Below are 13,516 nucleotides of genomic sequence, written 5' to 3'. Positions count from 1 at the left end.
AAAAATATGACAATGATAATTAATATGCTATTGCCACTCCTTTTGATATTGTTGAGACAGCATCTTTACCTATGGCTACTTCAGCCCAACAGGTTGAATTATATGCTTTTACATGGGCTTTCACTTTAGTTAAGGGCAAAACTGCCAATATTTTACTTACAGTAGATATGCTTTTGGAGCAGCTCATGGTTTTGGAATGTTGTGAGAACAAAATGGCTTCCTTACTTCCAACAGAAATAAAATTTTAAATGGCCCCTATGTTCAGGAATTTTTAGATACAATATTTTACCTGTCACTTTTGCTATTATGAAGATTCCAAGGCATTCTAAATTTGGATCTCTGGAAGCTAAAGGAAATCACCTAGCTGATGTTTCTGCAAAGAATGCTGACCTTAAAGGGACCAACAGCAGCCAAAACTCTGCAATGGTCCAGAGGGATATTTCCCCAAATGATAACTTAGAAAAATTGACTAGAGAAGCCCAACAATTGGCCTCAGAAAAGAAAAAAACCAAGATTGGAAATTCAACAACTTTTGGTTTGATACAAAGAAAAAGCTCTAGTTTGGGCCAAATAACAATTCAGTCCTGCTGGAGACTCTAAAATTACCACTTCTAACCACTCTACATGCATTAAACCATTGGTCTACTGACAAAATAATAGCATTCATGAATCAATATTGGTAGGGAAACATGAACAAAGCTGCAAAAAGTGCCCTCCTTACTTGTCCCACTTGTCCAAAGTACAACCCAGGGAAGCATGTTGGTACTGCTCCCTGACATGCTAAACTGCCTAATGGACCATTCATGGTCTGGCAAATGGATTTCTTACAACTTCCTCCATCTCACGGATATAAATATGTTTTAGTCATGGTCTGTATGCTTTCACACTGGACTGAAGCCTTCCCTTGCAAATAGACTACTGCCTCTTCTGTGGTTAAAGTCCTTTTGGAAAAGATTATCCTTACCTGAAGAACTCCTCTTAAACTCTATAGTGTTCAAGGAACCTATTTTACTGGTCAGGTATTCAACAAGTCAACATTATTTGACCAGTTTTACACTTCCACGGTGCCCTCAATCCTCTGGTTTAGCTGAACACAATAACGTCATTATTAAGACTCAGCGGGCAAAATTTGTAAAGGCCCTCCAAATACCCTGACCAAAAGCATTGCCATTGGTCCTTCTAAACCTTAGATCCACCTCTTTTGGAACTCATAAGCTCTCGCCCTTTGAGATAGTCACAGGACATCCAATGCACTTGGTCCCTGCCTCTTGTGACCTACAACTGATAAAAGGAGAGATACTCCACTATTGGAAACGTCTAATTGCTTCTATTAAAAATAATCATGTTCTAGTAGAGCAGTCTTTTCAAAGTGCACTCTCAGGAGATAAAGACCTTAAGTATCACACCTTGCAACCTGGAGATTTCATCTATTGGAAAAAACACCTCCAGAAAGACTCTCTTCAACCTTACTGGAAAGGCCCTTATCAGGTCCTGCTAACAACCCTCATGCCTCCAAATTCCAGGGAATAGACTCTTGGATTCACACCTTAAGAAAGCACTGAAGCCTGACTAGACTTGCATGTCATCCGGCAACCTGAAAGCAAAGATTTCCTTGAATTGAAGCAGACAACATTTGATGAGACCACTTTCCCAAGATAGCCAGACCAGACCTGTTGGAAATTTGTCACCAAACCTTTGATGATGACCTAATGTTTTAGATGATCTCCAATATCTATGATCTTGATAACATATGGAATTTAGATAAAAAGTAGAGAGTTTTTACTGAGAGTTCTCCCTCCTACCCTTCCTAGTTACTCATATGTGACCTCAATAGGTTTCCAATCTGTGCACCAACATGAGATACTATGCCTAAGAAAGGTCCTTCTTGGCATGAGAGAGAAAAAGTGACTAAAAATGTAAAACCTGTCTCTTGATCAGTGATGCTTCAGAGAAAGATCTTGATCAAAATGGGAAATGTAAAAAAAAATTAATAAACAAAAAAATCAATTAAATAGTCAGGAGACCAGAAGGAGGAGCTCTCATGCCCTGCAACAAGAGCCCAGCTGGAAGGACTTTTTTCCTGGCAAGGACTCAGCCAATGAAAAGCTATGAACTTTTTGTTTACTATAGCCCTCCCAACTTCTTTCTTTAAAAGAATTCTTTTTCCCTTGCTCTGTAGGGACTTGCAGTGGCTCTGGTTGCAGACCCCAAATTGCAATTCTTTCTGATCCCAAATAAACCCATTTTTGCTGGAGAAATATCTGACAGTCTATTTATTTTAGGTCAACAAATGATACTATTAAGAAAGTGAAAAGACAACATAACAAATGGGAGAAAATTTTTGCAAATCATACAGTCTGTTCTTGTTATTTGTGGTACTTACGTTCTAAAAGTCATTGCAAACAATGAATTAGCAAAAACTGAAACATTGCTCCTAGGTATAGATAGATAGATAGATAAACAAATAGACAGACAGAGCTCGAGATAGAGAGTAAGATATATATACATGAATCGTATATATAGAGAAGAGATATATACAGAGAGAAGAGATCCCTTCTATCGCTCTCTCTCTCTCTCTCTCCACATACATGTATATATACACATACACGCATAATGTATGTGTATCCTTTCTCTATATTTTTAAAAAGAGAAAACAAAGTTCACAAGAGTTTAGTGACTTGCCTGAGGCAAATGCCAGAGTTGGGATTCAACTCTAAGGGACTATTATCAGAATATATAAAGAACTGTTATAACTCAACAAGAAAAAAATAAACACACAATTTTTTTTAAATGGGCAATGGACTTAGAAAGCTATTTCTCCAAAGAAGATATACAAATGGCCAAAAAGAACATTAAAAAGGAGATCCATATCATTAATTATAGGGAAATAAGAATCAAAACTTCAAGGAGATACCTTTTTACACCAACTAGGATGGCTATATTTTTTAAAGAAGAAAGAAAATAAGTTTTGGCAAGGATGTAGAAAATCGGAACCCTCACACATTGCAGATAGGAGTGTAAAATGGTGCAGCCGTTGTGGAAAACAGTTTGCCAGTTCCTCAAAAAGTTAAACATAAAATTACCATATGGCCCAGCAATTCTACTCCTAGGATATACTCAAAAGAATTAAAAATAGGTATTCAAACAAAAACTGCAGCACTATTCACAATAGCCAAAGTGTGGAAACAAGACCAATGTCCATCAACAGATGAGTAGAGAAACCAAAGTGATATATCTATGCAATGGAAATTATTCAGCCATAAAAAGGAATACATGCTACAACATGGATGAACCTTGAAAACCTTTGCTGAGTGAAAGAAGCTAGATACAAAAGTTCACATATTGTATTATTCCATTTATATGAACTAGAATGGGTACATCCATAGAGACAGACAGCAGATGAGTGACTGCCAGGGCCTGGAGTCAGGGAGATGAGGAGTGACTACTTAATGAGTAAAAAGTTTCTTTGGGGGTGATGAAAATATTTTGGAACTAAATAGAGGTGATGGTTTTACTCTGTAAGTACTAAATGCCATTGAATTATACGGTTTAAAATGGTTAACTTTATATTACATGAACTTTACCTCAATAAAAAAAGTGTATAACCAAAGAAGTTGAAATTGAAACAAAGAGAAAGATTTTTCTTTTTTTAAAGATTGCAGCATCTGTGACATGTCAGCTCAGAAACGATCAAATGGATATCTACCACCTGCCAAGTGGACAGAGGAACTGAGAGGAAGCAGTTCTAGAGAAAGTTAAAGAAGAAAGAAATATAATCTATAGGCAGGAGCATAAATTCTGGATGGAGAGAGAAGACAGAGGACATTCCAGACTCTAGTTTCAATTCTTTCTTCTGCCTATGGACTTCTTGAGACACCTCCTGATTCTTATAATTCACTTTTTTTTTTCTTCAGAGTTATTATTCTAGTACTTGTAATCAAAAGTGTCCTATCTATTGCACAAATCCAGCTGAAGGATTACTTCTGCCATGAAGCCTACTGTGGTCCAGAGAAATTATTGCATTTTGAAATGTACTATAGAAATGTTGACTTTTAAGATTTGAAAATACCTTAATGGCTCCTCTTAGTGAGACACAATCCCTACACTACCTCTTCCAATTATCAGCAGACTCTGCTTAAGAAAGCCAACTAATGAAGACATTATTTCCAAGGGCAGATGATTCCATATTTGGGCAACTCTGGCTACTAGACAATTATTCTGTATAAATGGGCAGAAATTTGTTCATCTAAAATATTATAACATTTGGAGTCATTTGGAAAAAAAACATGAGATTCCTTCCCCTATGACAACTGTTCAGCAATTTGAAGACAAAGACCATACCTCCACCATACCCCTTCCTCTTCCTTCCTTTGTGTGTAATGCATACACACACACACACACACACACACACACACACACACACACACAGACTTCTCCCTGTAAATATTATTTCCTTTCCTACCCCTGTCACAATATCTTAGAATGGCTAAGATGACACGTTGTAACATCAGACTTGGATTTGATTTCAACTCTGCCTTTCCTTAAATGTATAACTCTGGACACATCAGTTACTCAGTCTCAGTTCTCTCATCTGTGAATCGAGCATACTAAGAGTATTCAATACAAAGGACTGTTGTGAAGAGTAAATAAAATAGTTCAGCGTCTGCCACAAGCAGGCATTCAGTAAATGCTAGCTATTATTATCTTATTAATAATATTATTATACTTGCTATTATGATTGCTCTTATCTAGCAATCTAGTTTTATTTGATAATGTCTTCAAACCGTGGTATACAAAGACATCCTATTTGCAGCTCTCTGTGATTACTGTAATACCAGGTACCATAGGATTGGTAGAATATCCCCTTTTACAGAGGAAACTGAGACAAAGGTTAAGTAGCTTGCCCACGTCACCCAGCTAATTCATGGCAGAGTAAGAATTTGAATCCAAGAATTATGGTCCAGACACTGTTGTAACATACCAGCTACACCGGCATAGCTCATTATTTATGCACAAGGTGATGCTTAGCAATGCATCATGTCTTGTTCGGCTAAGCCCTCTCATGAAAAGTACAAGCAACTCAAAATGAGGCCCCCGGTGGTGAGTCAGTATTTTCAACAAAGGCATTTTTCCTCCAAGGGCAAGAATTTAAGTTAGTTTTTAAGGAGAGTAAATAAGTCATGGGGATGTAATGTACAAGGTGACTATAAATAATAATATTGTATTGCATATTTGAAAGTTACTAAGAGAGTAAAAGTAAAATAAAAAATAAGAAGATTAGATAGGTGGTTTGGTCAGTAGCACAAATTTAGGCACAAGAGAGGCAATTAAATGCTTGAAGAAAATATGAAGGAAAAACTTTTATGAATGTTAACCAAAAAATAAGCAACTTCTTGCAACTAACTACCCTACGTCTGGGTCTCATATGACATTTACATCCCCATATCTGCACTATGAATTCAGTCATTCCCTTGGAGAGATGAAAACAAACTATAATAAATTTAAACTATGTATGTATTAATTCATGTGTTCATTATCTTTCACCCTTTCCCACTGTATTAAAGAAAATTCTGCCTTATTCTGGGTTTTTCACTACACCTCAATCCCTCCTCAACTTCAAAAGACAGATTCAGCATGCTCCAGTTCTGCTTCTGGCCCATTTTTGACGTAGAATTGGCAAACGAGAAGAGAGACAAATGGAGAAGTGAAGAGAGAGAAAGGCAAATACTTAACTCAGGAGCATAAAATATAGAGGCTAAAGGATAAGAGAAGAAAAACAAAGAGTTACTAAGGCTTAGTTTTGTTTTGTTTTATATTTTTATCAAGATGAGTTTTGTGGAGGATTGAGGTACCTGCAGAGTGTGAGAGATGTGAAGATTGGGAGGAACAGGGACAGAGCAGGACTGTAGATGGACTAAGTATGAATTACATTCCTGTTGATGTTTGCCAAGAGATTCAAGTAAAGATCGAATCACTTTCAGGACTTCCCTGGGGGTCCAGTGGTTAAGATTCCACACTCCCAATGCAGGGGGCCAGAGCCGATCCCTGGTCAGGGAACTAGATCCCACATGCCACAACTAAGAGTTCACATGCTGCAGCTAAAAGATCCCATGTGCCACAACTAAAAAATCCTGCATGCTGCAACTAAGACCGGCGCAGCCTAAATAAATAAATAAATAAGTAAAAATAAAATCTTTAAAAAAAAAAAATTGAATCACTTTAATTACTTTTGGATATTGAACTTTGTTACGTTGAAGATGAATGCACGGAGAACCTCAGCCAGCTGGAATCCTCAGGTTTATTCTGGCTAGAACAATACTTGTCAGAGATATCCACACATGCACCCACCTTGCTGGAATAAACAATTCTTTTTCTCTTTTAATTGTGGTAAAAGTCACATAATATGAAACATACTATTTTAACCATATTTAACTGTACAGTTCAGTGGCACTAAGTACAATCACACTGTTGTGCAACTCTCACCATCATCCATCTCCTGAATTTTTCACCTTCCTAAACTGAAACTGTGTCCCCATTAAACACTAACTCCCCATTCCCCCTCCCCATCACCCCCACCCCTGGCCCCTGGCATCTGCCAATGTACTTTCTGACTCTATGAATTTGACTATTCTAGATACCTCGTACAAGTGGAATCAAACAGTATTTGTCTGCACCTCATGTATATTGGAATGCATTTTTAAAGTTAACTTAATATATGTCCTGCAAAGAGATTGTACCTTCTTTTTTGTTTCCCCCTGTGCTATACAGTAGGCCCTCACCAGCCATCTACTTCATACATAGTAGTCAATCCCAATCTCCCAATCCATCCCACTGCCCCCCCTTGGTGTCCATATGTTTGTTCTCTACTTCTGTGTCTATATTTCTGCTTTGCAGATAGGTTCATCTGTACCATTTTTCTAAATTCCACATATATGTGTTAATACATGATATTCGTTTTTCTCTTTCTGACGTACTTCACTCTGTATGACAGTCTCTAGGTCCATCCACATCTCTGTAAATGGCACAATTTCGTTCCTTTTTATGGCTGAGTAATATTCCATTGTATATATGTACCACATCTTCTTTATCCATTCCTCTGTTGATGGACATTTAGGTTGCTTCCATGTCCTGGCTATTGTAAATAGAGCTGCAATGAACATTGGGGTGCATGTGTCTTTTTGAATTATGGTTTTCTTAGGTATATGCCCAGTAGTGGGATTGTTGGGTCATACGGTAGTTCTATTTTTAGTTTTTTAAGGAACCTCCATACTGTTCTCCATAGTGGCTGTATCAATTTACATCCCCACCAACAGTGTAAGAGGGTTCCCTTTTCTCCACACCCTCTCCAGCATTTATTGTTTGTAGATTTTTTGATGACAGCCATTCTGACCAGTGTGAGGTAGTACCGCACTGTAGTTTTGATTTTCATTTCTCTAATAATTAGTGATGCTGAGCATGTTTTCATGTGCCTCATGGCCATCTGTATGTCTTCTTTGGAGAAAGTCTATTTAGGTGTTCCACCTATTTTTTGATTGGGTTGTTTGGTTTTTTTGATATTGAGCTGCACAAGCTGTTTGTATATTTTGGAGATTAATCCCTTGTCAGTTGTTTTGTTTGCAAATATTTTATCCCATTCGGAGATCAATGTAACAGGACAGAAAGCCCAAATATAAACCCATGCACCTATGGTCACCTAATCTATGACAAAGGAGGCAAGAATATACAATGGAGAAAAGACAGTCTCTTCAATAAGTGGTGCTGGGAAAACTGGACAGCTACATGTAAAAGAATAAAATTAAAACACTCCTTAACACCATACACAAAAATAAACTCAAAATAGGTTAAAGACCTAAATGTAAGGCCAGACACTATAAAACTCTTAGACGAAAACATAGGCAGAACACTCTTTGATAAAAATCGCAGCAAGATCTTTTTTGACCCACTTCCTAGAGTAATGAAAATAAAAACAAAAATAAACAAATGGGACCTAATTAAACTTAAAAGCTTTTGCACAGCAAAGAAAACCATAAACAAGATGGAATGCACAATTCTTATCCCATTTGCTATTCCCTGCCCCAGCGCAGAACTGGTCATATAAATCATTTTCAAAATACTGATAAACCGATATGAAGCAAATTATGCTCCCTGGCCATTTTAAAGTATATACTATAAACACAAATCCCTTACACACATGCTGGTCTTTACAGTTTCCTTTTTCATCTCATTTGAACTTCACAACATTCCTGAAAGCAAGCAAGGGTCATTACCACTATTTTACAAGATGAGGGAAAGGAGGGTCATAGAAGTTGCACGGCTTTCACAAGGTCACACAGTCTGTATGTGGCAGAACTGGATTTTAACTTCGATTTCTGACTACAAGTCTACTGGTTTCCATGGAATTTGTCAGCATACTCCTCCACTGTTCAAATGTGCTTCAAATACTATGTAATGGAGACCGCTGTGTATGTAGAGGCAAAAACACTTGGCTTAGAGTTTGGAGATCTTGGTTCCAGTCCTTACATTCTATAACTTTGGATAAGTCATTTTTCTGCTCTGGACCTATGTTTATCAACTTCTTCATCCATTTGTATTTTAGAACTTCAATATTCTACATTAGTGATGAACATAGCTATTATTACTGAAAGTTATAGCAGACAGACCCTAATGACCAGGTACATGGATTCATCACCCGTTTAATCTTCATAACCTTGCAAGGTTTCAGAGAGGTTAAAATAACTTTCCCTAACTGGTAAGTAGCAAAATCAGGATTTGAACAGAGAGATCTGACAGATTATTTTTCCCAGTACGATATAGCTTCAAAATCTCTTGTTGAATTATCAAAACATGTGAATGATTATGAAAGAGGCAGACCACTCTAAATTGGTAGGCGGCAGGCTTACTAAGTAAGGGAACATACATTTGAGGTTTGTCTTGGATGCCACAAGATGAGTAGATCTCTGCATCTGCCTGCCAGAATCTTAAAAGTTTATATGGAAGCCTTGAAGAGGGTTCAGTCATGTATCTAGTCCAGATGGTCTCAGCAACACATTACACTTTCAAGGCTGTGGCTTGAAAGCGGCTCCAGCTATGGGACTGGTGGGTGGAACAGACATTCCAAGGGCAGGGGAGAGGGTGAGGGGCCTCCATCTGCCTGGGTTTGACTCTTCAGTTAACCAGCAGTCATGTCCTCTCGATAACCTCCTCCCCAGGTTTGGATCTGGGTTTGCTTTCCTCTGAATCTATGTTCTTAAAAACTACATTGCAATGCCCAGATAAGTGGGACTTTTGTGTGGTTCTTATACCTGAGCCTCTGTTTTGAATCTAGATGTGCTGAAGAACTTCTTTGATTGTGACTAGAAGCCTCCCCTCCATGACCTCAGTACCCTTTTCTCCATGCCTACTCCCTCTTGTTGGTTGGATCCCCTGTCCAGAATTGCTGGTGTATTACCATCTACCTTCCTTTCCACTGCACTAAACCAGGCTCTACTAGCTTATACAATTTCTATTTATCAGTATACAGGAAGGTCAACTTTAGGAACTTGATAAGAAATCCTTCTTTTCTTCCCATTAAAGGCTTGGGAACTTTATGTGGGAGAGTAGACAACGTCAAAATACCTGTTCAGACAAGCTTTTGGCTTCATTCTGGATTATGGCTATATTTTTGAAACCCACAGCCTAAGCAAGTGGGACAGGCTTGGGCACTTAATCTATGATAGAAGGCCCTCTTCAAGCCAAATGTAGGACTCTCCAAATCCTTACACTGGGAGAGGGAGCCAAGCTTTCACTGGGGAAAACACCATCTCCATGTCAAACAAGAAGATCACCAGAATTCACCTCTAAACTTCCTGGGCACCAACCCACGGTGCTCTCCTCACCCACAGGCAAGTAGGCATTTCCTACTCAGCCCAGCCATAACCCTAGCATTCTAGACCATGAGAGAGTCACCAGGCTGATCCCACGCCCTCTGACAGAGGCAGAAGCTGAGGGCCAGAGACTTACTCAGTGTCAGACGACTCCTATAAACTGTGCTAGCCTAATCCCCTGCCCTTTTATGAAAACTTGATGACTCCTCTTGGGAAACCCAATATTCACTGGGAGTTATCCTGACCAGCAACTATGGAAGACTACTCTTGGCAAAATCCTCCTTCCTTCCTGACTTTTCTAAGACAGATCCACAAACTTTAATATTCACAAATGGCCTTAAAGAGCCAGTCTAACATCTCCCCCAAATTATTTTGACAGAAAGAGAGAAAGAGAGAGAGAGAGAGAGAAAAAGAAAGAAAGAGAGAAAATGAGGGATGGAGGGAGGGAAGAAGAAAGGGAAAAAAAGGAAAGAAGGAAAAAAGAAAGGAAGGAGGAAGGGAGCAAAGAAATCTTTGTCAGCAAGTGCCAGAAATGCTGGATTATTCCAAGTTAAAGAGGTGTTTTACTTAGAACTTCTTGAAGCCTTTAATATGGTAAGAGTGTACTGTGATCTCCTGATAGAGAAATAAGTTTGCCAACTTAATTTGTAACACATATCCTTTTTATTTTCTCCATTGAGAAGCACACATGTTTGATGTTCTATGAAGCATACTTCAGGATATACTAATGTAGTCCAGTATTCTTAAGATCCCATTTGCAATGTTGAGAAAGCTGAAATGACTTAATGCCTTGCAGTGTGCATTTAAAAGAAGGAGGCATGACGATCCATGAGAAAAATAGAAAATATGACATCACAGTCCTAAAGGTTGAAAAAGTACTTTTTAACTGCTGCAGCAAAACATTCTTAGAGGGAGTTGGTAGGAAAGACAATGAACATCAGCTCTGAAGAGGAAGAGGATGAGGATGAAAACAAAGATAATGAAGATAACGTGGAGGACGGAGCTGGTCCACCCAAAGAATAAGAGGAAGAGAAGGAGGAGGAAGAGAATAAGGAGAACGATGGCAAGATGAAGCAAACTCAGAACTGGGAAAGGAAGCAGACAAAATAGATCTCTCATACTCAAAGAAAGAAGAATTTCAGGATGCATATTATGATGACTATGTTGACAGGCAGAGAGGAGAAGACAAAGAAGAACGTCTTCAAGGGAAAGAGAAAAAAAATTTGAAGGATGAAAAAGAGAAAAAGACGGCTACATCATTTTAAAACCACATCCCTTAATGCAATACAATGGTCATTAGTTATTTCTATAGAAAGGAAGTAACATGTTACATTTCATAGGAAGAATGTATTTTACTATTTTCACATTGTCTTCATTCAAAATAAGCTTTATCTACAGTAATCAAAACAGTATGGTACTGGCACAAAAACAGAAATATAGATCAGTGGAACAGGATAGAAAGTCCAGGGATAAACCCACAAACCTACGGTCACCTAATCTATGACAAAGGAGGCAAGAATATACAATGGAGAAAAGACAGTTTCTTCAAAAAGTGGTGCTGGGGAAACAGGAGACCTACACGTAAAAAAATGAAATTAGAACACTCCCTAACACCATATACAAAAATAAACTCAAAATGGATTAAAGACCTAAAATGCAAGGCTAGATACTATAAAACTCTTAGAGGAAAACATAGGCAGAACGCTCTCTGACATAAATTGCAGCAAGATCTTTTTTTGGTCCACCTCCTAGAGTAATGCAAATAGAAACAAAAATAAACAAATGGGACCTAATTAAACTTAAAAGCTTTTGCAGATCAAAGGAAGCCATAAACAAAACGAAAAGACAATCCTCAGAATAGGAGAAAATATTTGCAAATGAAGCAACTGACAAAGGATTAATCTCCCAAAATATACTAACAGTTCATGCAGCTCAAAATCAAAAAAAGAAACAACCCAATCAAAAAATGGGTGGAAGACCTAAGCAGACATTTCTCCAAAGATATATGGATGGACAACAAACACAGGAAAAGATGCTTACATCACTAATTAGAGAGATGCAAATCAAAACTACAGTGAGGTATCACCTCACACCAGTCAGAATGGCCATCATCAAAAAATCTGGAGAGGGCCTTGAGAGAAGGCAACCCTCCTACAGTGTTGGTGGGAATGTAAATTGCTGCAGCCATTATGGAGAACAGTATGAAGGTTCCTTAAAAAACTAAAAATAGAGCTACCATATGATCCAGTAATCCCACTCCTGGTCATATATCTGGAGAAAACCATAATTTGAAAAGATACATGCACCCCAATGTTCATTGCAGCACTATTTACAATAGCCAGGACATGGAAACAACCTAAATGTCCAACAACAGAGGAATCTATCAAGAAGATGTGGTACATATATACAGTGGAATATTACTCAGCTGTAAAAAAGAATGAAATAATGCCATTTGCGGCAACATGAATGGACCTAGAGATTGTCATACTGAGTGAAGTAAGATAGAGAAAGACAAATATCATATGATATTGCTTACATGTGGAATCTTTAAAAAGGGTACAAATGAACTTATCCACAGAACAGAAAGAGTTACAGATGTAGAAAATAAAATTATGGTTACAAGGGGGTAAGGAGCAGGGTAGGGATAAATTGGAAGATTGGGATTGACATATATACACTACTGTATATATTGTAAAATAAATAACTAATAAGGACCTATAGTATAGCACAGGGAACTCTACTCAATACTCTTGTAATGGCCTATATGGGAAAAGAATCTAAAAAAGAGTGGATATATGTATATGTATAACAGATTCACTTTGCTGTACAGCAGAAACTAACACAACATTTTAAATCAACTCTACTCCAATAAAAATTTTAAAAATAAAAAAAAATTTTTAATTTAAAAATAAGCTTTATTAATCTGTCCTTATAAGTAGAGAAAAATTTTCATTGATCTCATTGTCAAATTCCCTAGAAATTTATTGTCTTAACTTTTCTCATTATCTTTTTCTTGTTGGTTATTATTAGCCATCAATTAAAACATGACTTATTTTACACAGGTTTAATATGGTACATTTTTTCATAATGTTTTAAACTTATTTTTAAAATAACAGAAGTTGCTATACTATGAAAAGGCAACAGATTTTCCTTTTGAACGGAATGTTGATTATTTTCAAAACTGACCCAGAGATCTCTAGATTGAAAGCTCTTAGGTTTTTGTTTGCTTTTTTTGTAAGAGTTTTTAATTTTTTAAAAATTTGTTTGTGTTTAACTGTTTTGTCACATGAGTAAGTTTGGAGAGTAGAAGTAAAGAAACAAAGATTCTATTCAGCCACACAGTGCATGGATTTTAACACTTGTATGACAGTACACAGTCACACACACACACACATATATATATATATACACACACATATATATACGCATCTTATATACACAGATAGATAGATAGATAGATATATGCATACACACACACACATATATAGAGTTAAATTCCTCATGAATCTCTTCTTAAAACTTTGAAGTTATTACTTTTTGTGCAACCATGTTCTTTTCAGCTTTATTGGGGTATAATTGACAATTCAAGCTCATGTATATGTAAGGTGTACAACTTAATGATTTGATATACAGACACATTGTGAAATAATCAC

At 37.3% G+C, this 13,516-nt stretch overlaps 1 long non-coding RNA gene across 1 annotated transcript in view; it reads left to right on the top strand.

Moving 5' to 3' along the window:
• Window positions 1–13,306, top strand: part of LOC309624586 — a 46,799-nt gene extending 33,493 nt beyond the window's left edge. The window contains exon 4 of the long non-coding RNA XR_014242036.1: window positions 3,656–13,306. This is a non-coding gene — a long non-coding RNA (uncharacterized lncRNA). The remainder of the gene's footprint in view (window positions 1–3,655) is intronic.
• Window positions 13,307–13,516: the final 210 nt, after the last annotated feature.

Source organism: Balaenoptera borealis (genome assembly GCF_965194805.1).
Source record: "Balaenoptera borealis genome assembly, chromosome: 2".
Taxonomy (NCBI): Eukaryota; Metazoa; Chordata; class Mammalia; order Artiodactyla; family Balaenopteridae; genus Balaenoptera; species Balaenoptera borealis.
Note: the sequence above shows the minus strand (reverse complement) of the source record. Positions and strands in the feature narration are given on the sequence as shown.